At 38.9% G+C, this 15,538-nt stretch overlaps 1 long non-coding RNA gene across 1 annotated transcript in view; it reads left to right on the top strand.

Moving 5' to 3' along the window:
- Nucleotides 1-12,693, top strand: part of LOC106869161 (uncharacterized) — a 40,137-nt gene extending 27,444 nt beyond the window's left edge. Inside the window, exon 4 of the long non-coding RNA XR_001409378.3 lies at nt 10,879-12,693. This is a non-coding gene — a long non-coding RNA (uncharacterized LOC106869161). The remainder of the gene's footprint in view (nt 1-10,878) is intronic.
- The last annotated feature ends 2,845 nt before the right edge of the window (nt 12,694-15,538 follow it).

Genomic DNA, 15,538 nt, shown 5'->3' with positions numbered 1-15,538 from the left:
TCCTCCAACCCCAGCATCCCCATCAAGTCCTCAGTCCTTCTCTTATCAAACAGCTTCACCCCACACATTTCTCTCACCATTGCTCTCTCAGTTCTTCTCAAAACTGCCATCTCTCTCTTTCTCTCCCTCAAACACCATGTCTCACTCCCATACAGCATTGCAACTCTCACACAACTCCTATAGACCTTTCCTTTCATCTTTAATGAGAACCTTTTCCCATATAACAACACTCCACATTCCCTGAACTTCACCCAGCCAAGTCTTGCTCTTGCTGTCACAGCTGCTTCACATCCACCACTTACATCAACCCTATCTCCCAAATAACAAAACCCTCCCACCGTCTCCACCTTGTCACATAGTATTTTCACTGACTTCACTAGCCTCCAGCTCCTTTCCCAAATCTTCCACAAACAAACTCTCTTGCCAGTCTGGGGGTTACCTTCGTTTTCGTACATCCACCATGAATCCATTTCTCACATCTTGTACACAACACCGCATTTGCCATTACCCTCCTCCCACATACACCACATGGATCCACCTTACTCACTAACACTTCTCCTTCCACTTCACTCACCATTACTTTTGTCTTCCCAAGGTTTACCTTCTAACCCTTGCTTTCAAATGCCTCCTTCCATTTCCAAAACTTCTCCATCATCTCACTCATCAGAACAAGGTTATCTGTATACAGTATCTCCATTAGCAGTCCCTCTCTTCCACTCTCCGTCACCACATCAACCACTATTGCAAACTCTTCCGACAGCTCTGATCCAATTTTCACTCTTGTTTTACCTCATACAAACTCATCACTGCTCTCACTATTACCTCTAGTACACCTTTCTTCCTCAAATGCCCACTCAATCACTTTCCTTGAAACCCTATCAAATGCCTTCTCCAGATCAACAAAGCACATGTATAACTCCTTCCCCTTATCTCGGTATTCCTCCTGCAATCTCCTTACAATGAACACTGCATCTATTGTCCCCCTTCCTGGCATAAAACCAAATTGCATCTCATCCACATCCACCCCTTTCCGAATTCTCATCTCCAACATCCTTTCCACTATTTTCATTGCATACTCCAATAACTCCTCTATACACCCCACAATTTATTGCATCCCCCTTCCCCTTAAAGATCTGTACCACCACACTTAGTGCCCACTCATCTGGCATACCTCTTCCATCCAGCATGCCCTGGCAGAGCTCCATCATCACAACAATCCCTATCTCTCCACTTGCACTTATCATTTCCACACTTACTTCTGATGGACCAGCTGCCTTTCCTTTATATATTGATCTGTCTAATTTGCTCAAAATATTCAAACTTGAGTGGGTATAGAAGCAACTGTGTCCAAGATCTCATCTGTGAACTATATACATACATGTATACATATATATGTATGTATTTCTCTGTGTGTGTCTGTGTCTGTGTGTATACACACACATGACAGAAGTAAATAGACACCTCATAAAACATCATTTTATGTTTATTCTAATTTGTAATGGTTTATATTTTTATTAATTGACATTTTTATGTTTCAGGTTCTATATGTGACTGTTTAATCATGCCATGTACAAAAGAAGCCTTGAAACTGTCTGAATTTCAGAGAGGCCATTTTGTGGGTCATTCTGAAGGTGGACATAGCGTAAAATCACAGAAAACCTTGGGATCCCACTTTCTACAGTTAATAGAGTGATTGTGCAATTCGCCAGAGAGGGGAAGGAGTCTACATCACCTCCCCCAGGGCCCTCTGACAGGATCCTTCTCTTTGTTAAGAGAAGTGTGGAGGATAATCCTCATTGCAAGGCCTCTGACATAGCAGAATGAGTTGATGTCAGTCCCAGAACAGCTGTCATGTATCTCCACAAACTTAGTTACTATGGCAGAGCAGCAAGAAGGAAGACACTTCTTTGACCAGCCAACATCAAGCAGAGAAAAGATTGGGCCAGTGAGATGGTGGAGAGGCCACTAGCATTTTGGGACACTATCATATTCTTTGATGAGTCCAGATTTGTTGTATTTCCTGACAGTGGTTGAGTGTGGGTCTGGAGACTCTGTGATCAAGAATTTGATGTGGAAAGATTGCAGCCAACAATGAAGCAGGGCAGCTATTCTGTGATGGTCTGGGGAGCAATTTGGAGCATGGTTCATCAGAGGTGGTGGAGTGTGAGGGAAACATAAACTCAAATACATATGTGTCCATATTACAGAAAGGACACCTTCTAATCTTCTCCAGTGGTGAAATGATTAAAGAAGATTCTTTATTTATGGAAGATGGGCTCCTTGCCATATGGCTAAAATGACCTAATTGTTGGATGAGAATGGCATTAAAAAGTTTCCATGACCAAGCCAGTCACCAGATATGAATGCTATTGAACACCTCTGGGACATAATGGACAGGACACTTCGTAAAAAGAACAAGAAAGCATCTTCAAAGCCAGATTTTTTGAAATTACTGTATGAAACTTGGCAAGAAATTCCGCAAGAGAATATCCGTCATCTGATCAGTAACATGCCTAATAGGGTCCTTGCATTGACAAATGTAAAGGGCATGTCTACTAAATATTAAATATTCACATGTCTACTAAATATTAGATATTCACATTAATAAATAATCTAAATGTATAATTTCAGATTTAAATAAATTTCAATGATTAAAAGGATGTCTATTTACTTCTGTCGTGTGTGTGTGTGTATATATATATATATATATATATATAAACAAATTCAATAGGGTATTAAAATACCACTTGCATAAACAGAGCCATCGCTCTAAAACCACAAATTACTCACTATTAAAATACACATAGCAAATACAACAAACGTAACAGAAATAAGCTTACCTTGTATGAACTGCAGAAGTAAGGTGTAAACTTGCTAGCCACTTTATTAATATCATGAATAATGGTAATGATACCTATTCAACTTTAAATTATACTGGCTTGCAATATGTTTGTTTTGAATGCCTTGGGTGCATTCAAATGTAAGAACGCACACAGTGTAATGTGATGAATATTTCAGAAATAGTTGTTATAGCATCTGGCTGACAAGCTTAAGTATCATTTTTCATACAGAAAGCGAAATCAATTGATCCCGGAATATACGCATTCCTTACTTCTGTAGTTCATACAAGGTAAGTCTATTTCTGTTATATTTATTGCATTCACCATGTATATTTTAATAGTAATTTGTGGTTTTAGAGCGATGGCTCTGTTTATAGCAAGTGGTAATTTAATACCCTATTGAATTTTCTTTATATTTTACCTATAAAGGTGTAAACTTGCTAGCCACTTTATTATCATCGTTATTATTAATAATGGTAATGATACCTATTTAACTTTAATTCATTTATATATATATATGTTTGCTTATATATAGTTGAGCGTGTGTGTGTATTTATATGCTGAGAGGTCTTTGTCTTGCAAGCTACCTGGTGACTAAGCTGATGCCATGTAAAAAGCACTTAATATACTCTATATAGTAGTTGGTTTTAGGAAAGGCATGCAGCCCTAGAAACCAAGTCAAAACAGACAAATGAAGCCTGGTGTAGCTTTCTAGCTTGCCCATGCCAGTTGAACCATCCAGCCCATCCCAGCATGGGGCACAGGCATTAAATGATGATGAGGAGGATGAGGTAGACAGACACTGATAGGTATAAATATATACATATCATCATCATCATTTAACATCCACTTTCCATTCTGGCATGGGTTAAATTCTTGAATGTGATGCCCTGTGCTTGGATTTGGTCAAACAACTCAACCCCAGTACTTATTTTTTCCTGGTATTTATTTTATTCTCTTTTTGCCAAACTGCTGAGCTATGGGAATGTAAACCATCATTGGCTGTCAAGCTGTAGTGAGGGACAAACATAAAGACCCACACTCATTTATATATGTATATACATAATGGGCTTCTCCCAGTTTCTTTCTACCAAATCTACTCACAAGACTTTGGTTGGACCAGGGCTATAGTAGAAGATAGTTGTCCAAGGTACCACACTGGAGCCATGTAGTTGAGAAACAATCTTCTTTCCACACAATCATGCGCATCATCATTTCATCATTCTATGTCTACTTTCTTTGCTGGTATAGGTTGAAGATGTGAGTCCTCGGTCATTACGAACTATTGATTTCATTTATGGTGAATGTACATGTCATTTGGGAAAGTTTCTACGGCTGGATGCTCTTGAAATGTCAACTACCTGGGTGCATTTACTAATGACAAAAACTCTATAGAGATTGAATAATACTCAGCAAGTCAGATCTATATGGAATTCATAGCCCTATACTTTTTCTACTCATTTGCCATCTACTTTTCCGTGTGTACAGAGTGAGTTTTTCCATGGTGCCAACACTAGAAAAGTTGTCATGGTCACATCTTTCTAGAGGTCATGTGATGCAATTTCCATCTACCTGATACCATTCATAATGTATTGTTCAATCACTTACTATGATAAAAGACTTTTGCTTAATGTGTCAGAAATGCAAGAATAATGTTGACTGTAGTTGGTGTCATCCTCCATTATGTTCATTACCCATTTTTAAGTTTGAATATTTTTATTTTGCTATGTTTATATATACAGCTTATGTGGTTTGCTTCTTATGTAATATTTATCTGTTGCTTTATTATCCAAAATTTAGTATCATCATCATCATCATCGTTTAACGTCCGCTTTCCATGCTAGCATGGGTTGGACGATTTGACTGTGGACTGGTGAAACCGGATGGCAACACCAGGCTCCAGTCTAATTTGGCAGAGTTTCTACAGCTGGATGCCCTTCCTAACGCCAACCACTCAGAGAGTGTAGTGGGTGCTTTTACGTGTCACCCGCACGAAAACGGCCGCGCTCGAAATGGTGTCTTTTATGTGCCACCCGCACAAGCCAGTCCAGGGGCACTGGCAACGATCTCGCTCGAAAATCCTACGGGAGCCAGTCAGGCGGTACTGGCAACAGCCACGCTCAAAATGGTGCATCTCATGTGCCACCCGCACAAGAACCAGTCCAGGGACACTGGCAACGATCTTACTTGGCTTGCCGGGTCTTCTCACGCACAGCACATTTCCAAAGGTCTCGGTCAGTAGTCATCGCCTCGGTGAGGCCCAATGTACGAAGGTCTTGCCTCACCACCTCAGCCCAGGTCTTCCTGGGCCTACCTCTTCCACGGGTTCCCTCAACTGTTAGGGTGTGGCACTTTTTCACGCAGCTATCCTCATCCATTCTCACCACATGTCCATACCAGCGCAATCGTCTCTCTTGCACACCACAACTGATGCTTCTAATGTTCAGCTTTTCTCTCAAGATACTTACACTCTGACGGGTATTCACATTGACATTACACATCCAACGGAGCATACTGGCTTCATTCCTTGCGAGCTTACGTATGTCCTCAGCAGTTACAGCCCATGTGTCACTGCCATGTAGCATGGCTGTTCGTACGCATGCGTCATACAGTCTGCCTTTTACTCTGAGTGAGAGTCCCTTTGTCGCCAGCAGGGGTAAGAGCTCTCTAAACTTTGCCCAGGCTATTCTTATTCTAGCAGCTACACTTTCAGCGCACCCACCCCCACTACTAACTTGGTCGCCCAGATAGCGGAAGCTATCGACTATCTCTAGTTTTTCACCCTGGAATGAGATAGAAGTTGTTTCCTGTTTGTTTACAGTCTTTATTGCACCTGAACATCTGCCACAAACAAAAACTAACTTGCTAGTTAACCTGCCTTTGATGTTGCTGCACCTCTTATGTGTCCATAGCTTGCACCGGGTACATCTTATAGAGTTACTACCTACTCCTTTTCTACATACTGAGCGGGGCCATCTACCTGAAGGGGTTTGTGTTTTATCTACCTTCCTACTTATTAGGATTTTGGTTTTAGCTAGGTTGACTCTAAGGCCCTTCAATTCTAGACCTTGCTTCCACACCTGAAACTTCTCCTCTAGTTCTGATAGTGACTCCGCAATTAGGGCAAGGTCATCAGCATAGAGGAGCTCCCAGGGGCAACCTGTCTTGAACTCCTCTGTGATTGCCTGGAGGACTATGATAAATAAGAGGGGGCTGAGGACGGAACCTTGGTGGACCCCTACCTCTACCCGGAATTCATTGCTGTACTCATTTCCAACCCTCACCTTACTGGCAGCATCTCTGTACATGGCTCGCACAGCTCTCACTAACCATTCTTCTATCCCAAGTTTCCTCATTGACCACCAGATAAGGGATCGGGGGACCCTGTCAAAGGCTTTCTCCATGTCAACGAAAGCCAGGTACAGAGGTTTATCCTTAGCTAGGTATTTCTCCTGCAACTGTCTCACTAGAAATAAGGCATCAGTAGTGCTTTTACCTGGCACGAACCCAAACTGCATCTCATCTAAATTGATTCGCTCCCTAATTAGTTGGGCTATGACCCTCTCTGTAACTTTCATAACCTGATCTAACAGCTTGATGCCTCTGTAATTATTTGTATCTAAAGCGTCACCTTTACCTTTGTAGCAGTTGACTATGATGCTGCTACACCAGTCATTGGGTATGACTCCTTCGTGTATCACCTGGTTCGTAATACGGGTGACTAGGCTATAGCCAACACTGCCAGATATTTTGAGCATCTCTGCAGTGATTCCTGATGGGCCGGGGGCTTTCCCGGTCTTCATACTCTTAATTGCTTTATCTACCCTGGTACTATCAACTCGGATAGCTGGTCCCTCTATTGAGTCGACATACGGCAGGCTCTCTTTCTCCCATTCATTCTCTTTATTAAGCAATCTATCGTAGTGGCATCTCCAGACCTCTTTCTTTGCATCCTCATTTAGTGCAAGCGTACCATCATCCATGCGAACACATTTCTCTCCTACAACATCACTATTTTCTCTCCTACACTGTCTTGCAACACGAAATACCTCGAGTCTTTGGTCCTCACGGCGCAGAACATTGGCAAATCTTTCCTTATCTGCTTCCCCTCTGGCTAAATAAACCTGTCGCCTAGCCTCCCTTCTGGCACATTGGTACAATTCCCTGCTACCACCGTTCTTCCAGTCCTTCCAAGCCTGTTTCTTTTGTCTAATAGCCCTGTCTACCTCCTTGTTCCACCACCACGTTACTCTGGGTCGGGAGGGGACCTTACACCACCCACAAATCTGGTCGGTGGCTTTCAACAGGTTGTCCCGCAGAAATCTCCAATTGTCTTCCACGTTGTATGATGCTATATCCCCTTCTATTTCGTTAAATGCTTCAAGTAACTTGTCTCTAAGTCTCTGTCCGTTTGCAGGGTCTTTAAGTTTCCACACCCTTCTCCTCCAAGCCTGTCTAATTCTGGGCACCCATTTTGCCTTGATCCCAAAGTCGCTAACTACTAATCTATGTTGTGGGGTACATTCTTCGCCAGGGTAGGTTTTGGCATTTATAAGCCGCCCTCTTTCCCTATTTCTGGCGAGGATGTAGTTGATTTGGCTAGAGTGTCTGCCGGAGCGGTAGGTGACTAGGTGACTGGCAGGTTTCCTGAAGTTGGTATTGCAGACCATAAGATCGGTTGCATCACAGAACTCCAGCAGTCTGGTTCCCTCCTCGTTGCGGGAACCGAAGCCATAGCCTCCATGTATGCCATGGAAGCCTCCAGCACGACGTCCGACATGACCGTTGAAGTCTCCAGCCACAAAGAGAAGGTCCCTGTCACTCGTCGACGAGGTAGTTTGCAAGAGGGTGTCATAGAATTGGTCTTTCAGACCATCTGGTAGCCCCGGTTGAGGTGCATAGGCTGAGATGACAGTAGCTAATCTATGATGAAGCACTAGTCTGATCTTAAGTACTCTGTCACTTACTCTGACGACCTCGATTACCTTATCCACCCATTTCTCCGCTAGAAGTATTCCTACGCCCCCGACCCCGTCAGTGTTCCCTGCCCAGAAAATCTTGTACCTGTGTTCTTTGCCTGTGAGGAACCTCGCAGAACCTCCTCTCCATCTTACTGCCTGGATGCAGCACATATCTACGCGTCTCCGTTCAAGCATCTCAACAATTTCACCAGATCTACCTTTCAGCGTGCCGACGTTGAGAGTGCCAATCCTAACAGTATGGGTGTTGGGGGTGTGGGCCTGTAGCCTGGGAAGGGGAAAAGCAGTGTCTTGTACCTGAAAAGAAAACTTGCAATTGGAAGAATTCATAAGCAAAACAGTACCTACAACCTGCAAACATTACTCAAACTTAATGCGCTACCCAAAGGTAGGGGAGAGGATGGCCAAGGCCACTAGATGGGTTCCGGGGGATAGCCGAGGATGACAGGATGACAGAGGAATGCACTTCCGGTGGAGGGGGTGGGAGGGGGGTGTACCATCAGCGAGGAGATAGCTCTCTTAATCGTAGATTTTAAATATTTGAGAGACAACAATGCATAAATCGTAATTTTTAAAAGAGCAATGAAATCTAGGTGAATAGAATATATACGTAGCATGAATTTAGGAAGCTTAGAAAATGAATAAGTATGAATTTAAGACAAAAACTGAATTCAATTGAATTTCATGGAGAGAAACAAGATAAATAATAGAGGGCAGACTAAAGCGCGAAGGTATGAGATGTTTGAGGCCGTAAATAAATAAAAATCTCTATCTTATCTGCATCTTGGAGACTTTGTCGTAGTATGTCAGCGGAGAAGAGATTGAGATAATTTAGAATGGATTTCTCATTTATATATAGCCAGAACCTGAAGACCTTAAGGAAAAACTACGAGAGAGAGAGAGAGAGAGGGACTGATTTAGAGAGGATGGAGGGGTAGACAGAGGCATGGCGGGAGAAAAGATCATCATCATCATCATCATATATATATATATATATAAAGAGAGAGAGAGAGAGAGGACCAGTCAAGCAGCACATCACGCTGTAATTCTTGGGCTGAGAAATCAACACTTAAAAGCCATAATTTTAAGGAGCGATAAGAATTTTTGAATAAAGGAAAATGGGTAGGGGTGGGTAGGTACCGTCAGCGAGGAGATAGGGCTCTTAATTGTAGATTTTAAATATTTGAGAGACAACAATGCATAAATCGTAATTTTTAAAAGAGCAATGAAATCTAGGTGAATAGAATATATACGTAGCATGAATTTAGGAAGCTTAGAAAATGAATAAGTATGAATTTAAGACAAAAACTGAATTCAATTGAATTTCATGGAGAGAAACAAGATAAATAATAGAGGGCAGACTAAAGCGCGAAGGTATGAGATGTTTGAGGCCGTAAATAAATAAAAATCTCTATCTTATCTGCATCTTGGAGACTTCGTCGTAGTATGTCAGCGGAGAAGAGATTGAGATAATATAGAATGGATTTCTCATTTATATATAGCCAGAACCTGAAGACCTTAAGGAAAAACTACGAGAGAGAGAGAGAGGGACTGATTTAGAGAGGATGGAGGGGTAGACAGAGGCATGGCGGGAGAAAAGATCATCATCATCATATATATATATATATATATATATATATATATATATATAAGAGAGAGAGAGAGGGGGGACCAGTCAAGCAGCACATCACGCTGTAATTCTTGGGCTGAGAAATCAACAAGCATGATCATGCCAAAATCAATTCTCTCAACAATGTCATTGACGTCATGCATCGTACACCTGCAGCACATTGATGACAAAACAAAAGTCTTCCCATTTAAGCACAAATTCTCCAGCCACCTTGCCAGCCTTGTTCAACCAGCTCTTGATGTTGTCCATCCATTCTGTTCTTTGCCTGCCTCTTTCTTCCATGATAATGTATTCCAAACCGTTGCTTCTTCATGATAGATGAGTTTTTGTTTCTTTACGATGTTCAGGAATTGTCATCTTTTACTTGTTGTAACTTCCATTCATTTGTCTAATGATCCTTGTGCATCATCATCATCATCGTTTAACGTCCGCTTTCCATGCTAGCATGGGTTGGACGATTTGACTGAGGACTGGTGAAACCGGATGGCAACACCAGGCTCCAATCTAATTTGGCAGAGTTTCTACAGCTGGATGCCCTTCCTAACGCCAACCACAATGAATAAAATCATTAATACCTTTAGTTCAAGGAAAAAATGGGAGTCCTTTATTAATATCCAAATTGAGGTCATATGCACATCAAAATTACAGTATTTACTGTATATTTAACTTATCACAATGATATGTTCAATATAAATATCAAAATACACTCTGAAGATGAGATTAATAATTATCTGGAAAACTGTAATCTTGATAACATCACCTTTTCTAAAACCAATTAGATATTTAAAGTTCCTACTGTCTTTAAGTGATAAGTTGATAAAACACACTGAATATCATATCTTTCTTGACATTATCCCTCTCCCACTTTTCCCCATCCCCAGAGTCATTCAGCTGATTTTAAAAATTCCGTTTATCAACATTCTACACTCACTAGAACACTGCACCATATTTTTCTTTTCTCTCTGCTACTACAACTTTAATGGTTCCTGCTCCTCTGAATTAATCAGCAGCATACTGCATTACACAAGCCCACTTAAATCACCTGCGTCTCTTTTTCTCATTTGAAAACTCACCACTGAATACCTCAATAAATCTCAACATTTCAAGAGCTACAACCATTGTTTTCCTTCCAGTTATCAAGTTGGAAGAGCCTACAAATGATGTGGACTGTAAAATATATTCCTCTATATGTAAGAAAACTATATTTTCATGATGATCAAATAACTCTTGGAATTCACAGATCAATTTATTGCTTTATTAGTAGACTATAATATCTTTCAGAGCAATTTTTTCGTTTATAAAATGTCACAGTAGAAATTGGTTGAACTACCAGAGATATCATTATGCTTTCAAAATGAAATATTTCTTGTATATCTTTCAGTGTAAAAATATCTAATTATTCATTATCTCTCTTATTCATTTTCTATAGGTTTTTCAGCCAAAACTGAGTTGTTGACCCACAAGAGTCAGCTGAGTTATACTTTTGGTGAAAATACTGTTTAAAGTGTCAAGATATATCAAATAAAGCAATTCAAAGTGCAACTGAAATTGAGGAGCTCCCTACTTTTGCAGGTTTGTGAAATCAGAAAAGGGAACCATTTAGGATTCTTGAGAGTTATTCAAGAGGTGTATTTAAAGATAGTTGATATTTGAAGAAGAAAAAAAACAAAAAGGCAATATCAATTATATAGAGAAAAATTTAAATGTGAAAATATTTCAGTTTTTCACTACACAAATTACATAATCTCTTATTCTTCTTGTAGGGAAAAAAAGAGAAAGCAAAAATTGAAAATAAAGAAAAGCAAAACAAACATTTAAAGGTTGCAAGTTAATAAAAAAAATATATACTTCTAAAAATTAACTCACTGAATGGTATCTGTTTTAAACAATATAGACTTGTGTAAATGTATACAAGCATGCACACATATTCATAAATATGGAGTTACACATACATTATTGCTTGTACGAATGTCTGTTATCTGCCAGTATATTTAAATTTTTGAATTGAGCATGAATGTGTTCATGTATTTAGTGTTTCTATATGTGTGCATATGTTGGTGTGTTTCTATATTTGTGCATATCTATCATTATGTATGTATCATTTTACATACAAACACATGCACAGATATACCACACACACATATATTTATCCTTATAAAGCTCTGTGTGTATGTATGTGTGTCTGCATGTAAAAAGGATTTTTTTGTATGCAAGGAAAAAAACGTGGAAAATTGGAAAACATCTACACTAAAACTGAGAAGATCTCAGGAAAAAAAAATCAGTGAAATCCAACCTACCAATAACTATTTTAAAAAATCCATAATCAGATTAAATTTTTTTCTATAAGCTGTGATATTTTTGCGATGCCTTGGATCTTCCTAATTTACTGAATGGAATCATAAGGTGCGGATATTACCGGAATGCTATTACCTTTGCAACATATTTTACAACTAATACAGCGAGAGGATGTTGATGATTTTGATGACATTAGTGATGTGAAAGAAAACTGCAGTGGCTATCAGAGTATTTTTATCCTGATATCACTGCTGTGAATGATCAGAAATCTATGTCATCTGCAGTTGTACCGCCAATTCATGTAAACTAATAATCAAAATTCCCAGATGCATGTGTAAATATATACATGTATATATAGATATATGCTTATATGTCTAGATGTGCATTTGGGTATGGATTTAAACATTAATATGTCTATAGGTCTTTCTGGATGAACATCTATAAATGTTAAATTAGGTACAAAAATCTATAAATTCATAAGTTTACATAAGAATATATACATGCATCTATGTGTGTGTGTGTGTGTAATAAATACATATATAAAGCAAACACTCTCATATTCCATATACATACATACATTCTACACAAATGCACATCCATATTTATTCATTTATCCACTTTTGTCACCCTGTTTCTTTATTTGACTGTCTGTCTTTCTGTGTTTACATATATATGTATATGTTAGATTTATGCTCAGAATCTAGTGGACAACTTGTACGTATGTTAATGTATTTTAATTGTATACATAGACAAATAAACATCCATTTTAAGCATACATACACAAACATATAATTACTTCTCTTTCATTCATTCACATTCTCTCATTCAGACACACACACACACACACACACACATGCACACACATATACACACATGTGTGTGAGTGTGTATTTCCTGTTTACTTCATGTTTATAGATATTTTATTGTGCCACTAAAGCTGTTCAACAATTTTCTGAATTGTCTATATTTAAGTGTTTAACATTTATTGTCAAGAGTTAGTTTGAGACTCGCAAATATTGTATTACTGTTTGAATGTATATGAATCATTAGTTCTACCTTGAGTTGCCTGATATTAAATTCTGCAGGACTAGATGTCATAGGTCATATGAAATGCTACTATGGTTATAAGTCTAGACAGTTGTGTTTTATTACAACCACACGATGTTTGAAAATTGTGAAAATAACTCCAAATCAAAGGATAACTCCTCTCTCTCAACTAACAGGTAAGAAGCAACTATTGTATATCAGCAATAGTTTCTTACATGATCTTAAACAACTAGTCTTGCAGAATTTATTAAAATCCTTCAAGCAGCATCAATAGCTGCTATTCATTCATTGTATGGAGTTAGACCAAACCTTTGAAACAGATGCTCTGTAGTACAAATAATTCCATCCTGGAGGGAAACAGAAGTGGAATGAAAGTTATTGATGATGGTCAGATGGTGAAAACTGCAGTGATTTGGTTCAGAATCTCTGTTTCTACATTCTCAGGAGTTGGGTAGCCAAAAACCTAGTTCAAGTATGACTGTAGGAAGAAAGATTCAAATACCTGTATTATAGATGACAACTAGGAATTTCTAAAAAATAACTTGCTTAGTGCTACAGTAGAGATATGCAACTGAAACAAAATCCCAGCCAAACCAAAGGTAACGTGCACAAGGCAGACTATTGACATTGAATTTATTACTATAGCTGGTAACTTCAGTGGACATGTTGACCAACATGATGATAGCTTCCATGATATACATGAGAGCTATAGATATGGTTTAAGAAATGGGGAGGATGCAAAACTCTTAGAGTTTTGCAACATACTTTAAGAAACTAATCAACCACCCTGTCAACTATCAGTGTGATGAACACACAAATTAGATTACATTCTTACCAGGAAACAGGACTGTAAATACCAAAACCTTTCCTGGCATAGAATGCATTACACAACACAAACTACTAGCTAATGACTTGAGTGTCAGAGTTAAGCAGAGACAGAAACAAGATGATATGGAGAAGGAAGATATGGAAACTAAAAACTCCTATAGTTGGTAATAGGTTTAAAGTAATTCTAGTTTGATGCATATTACTGTAGGAAAAAAGATTTAGATACATGTAGCAACTGGAAATTTCTACAAAATAACCTGCTTATGACTACAGATTAGACTTAAGGTGAAGTAACACTGTGAGAGAATGACATGGTTGGCAGAACTGTAAAAACTAAAAGACTGCCTTGGAAAATTTGAAAGGAAGCTAATAGCATTATTGAATAGCTAGAAGAGCAAATAGTTAACAAGTATCCCTGGCTGAGAGTGAGGCAAATAGGAAGAGATCTGTGCAGTCATTCTCGCTATTGTTATGGAAGACAAAAATGTGGCATAGAAGTGCTGTTATGAGGAACTGCTGAACATGGAGATTGCATGTGATAAAGAGGGTTTACCTCATGCTGACCTTGTAGAGGGACCCAGCAATTCAAGTTGTGAGATAGATAAAGCAATTAAGGATATGAAGAAAGAGTACACTACAGGTCTATCAGGGATAGTTGCAGTGATGTTTAAAATATCTGGTGAGGGTACATGATTACCACCTGGACAGTTAATAAAGTTATACAGAAAATGTCATTCCAGTGACTGGTCTAGCATATCATCATAAACTGCTACAAAAGCAAAGGAGGTATTTTAGGGAGAGGCAGTTATAGAGGAATCAAATTGTTGAGTTAGGAAATGAGTCATAGCATAATTGATCTGTGGGAGAGGGTAGATGTTGATGAGATGTAGTTTGGCTTGATGCCCAGAAGTACCACAGACGTAATCTTTTTAGTGAGGCAACTGCAGGAAAAATACTTGGTCAAGGATAAACAACTATTCCTGGCATTTGTTGACTTGGAGAAGGCATTTAACATGAGACTTGAATACAGAAGATTTGCGAAAACTAGAAATGAAGGCAGCATGTTCTAATGGACATTAGTGTGCATGAATGCCAGAGTACAAATGAGCCAACAAAAGACTAAGTACAAGAAAAATCAGATGTAGTGTGTGAGACAGGAGACTGTGCTGGTACAGGCATGTGATGCATATACAAGATAACTGCTGCATACAAAAGTACCAAACGCCTCTATGGTAGTGGAATTTGTTGAAGAGACCAAAGAAGACTTGCTACAAAATTGTGAAAACTAACTGAAGATGATACATCTCACGGAGGTGATAACAAAGGACTGTACTCAATAGTTATATGCAGTGCAACACAAGACCCATCCACCAACAGAAAAACATCCTGAAAACAAATGTTATGCATACGTGTGTATGCATATACTGCTCTCTTCCAAACCTCCCCTCCTCTTAACTCAGCTCTTGATCACTCCCAGTACACTCTCTCTCAGTTAACTCTGATTACATATGTGTTTGTATATTATTATATAGACACACACACACAAAGTACAATACATAAACACCACACCCACAATTAAGAACATAAAAGTAGAAAAAAGGAAAATTATCTGGTTCAATCTCCCTCCACACCAATAGCCAAACTATTTTTCAAAGTACTCCAAAACCACTTTCACTACTAACAATCTCAAAAAAATTAACCAATTACAACCAACTAAAACTTTTTTGAAATTGTTATTTCAACAACTTCAGAACCTCTTCATCCTGTCTGCTAAATGAAAACTGTTTCACATGTAATATTGTCTATACTGCAATGTTACTATATCCACTGCTCCAGCTACTCTATTCCCATATGTAGGGTCTCAACACACTTTGTGCAACCCAAATTGGAACAATGGTACTCCACTATCCAAACATACA

This window comes from Octopus bimaculoides, chromosome 5, assembly GCF_046866305.1.
Source record: "Octopus bimaculoides isolate indiv1 chromosome 5, ASM4686630v1, whole genome shotgun sequence".
NCBI lineage: Eukaryota > Metazoa > Mollusca > Cephalopoda > Octopoda > Octopodidae > Octopus > Octopus bimaculoides.
This window is presented reverse-complemented; position numbering and strand designations above follow the sequence as displayed.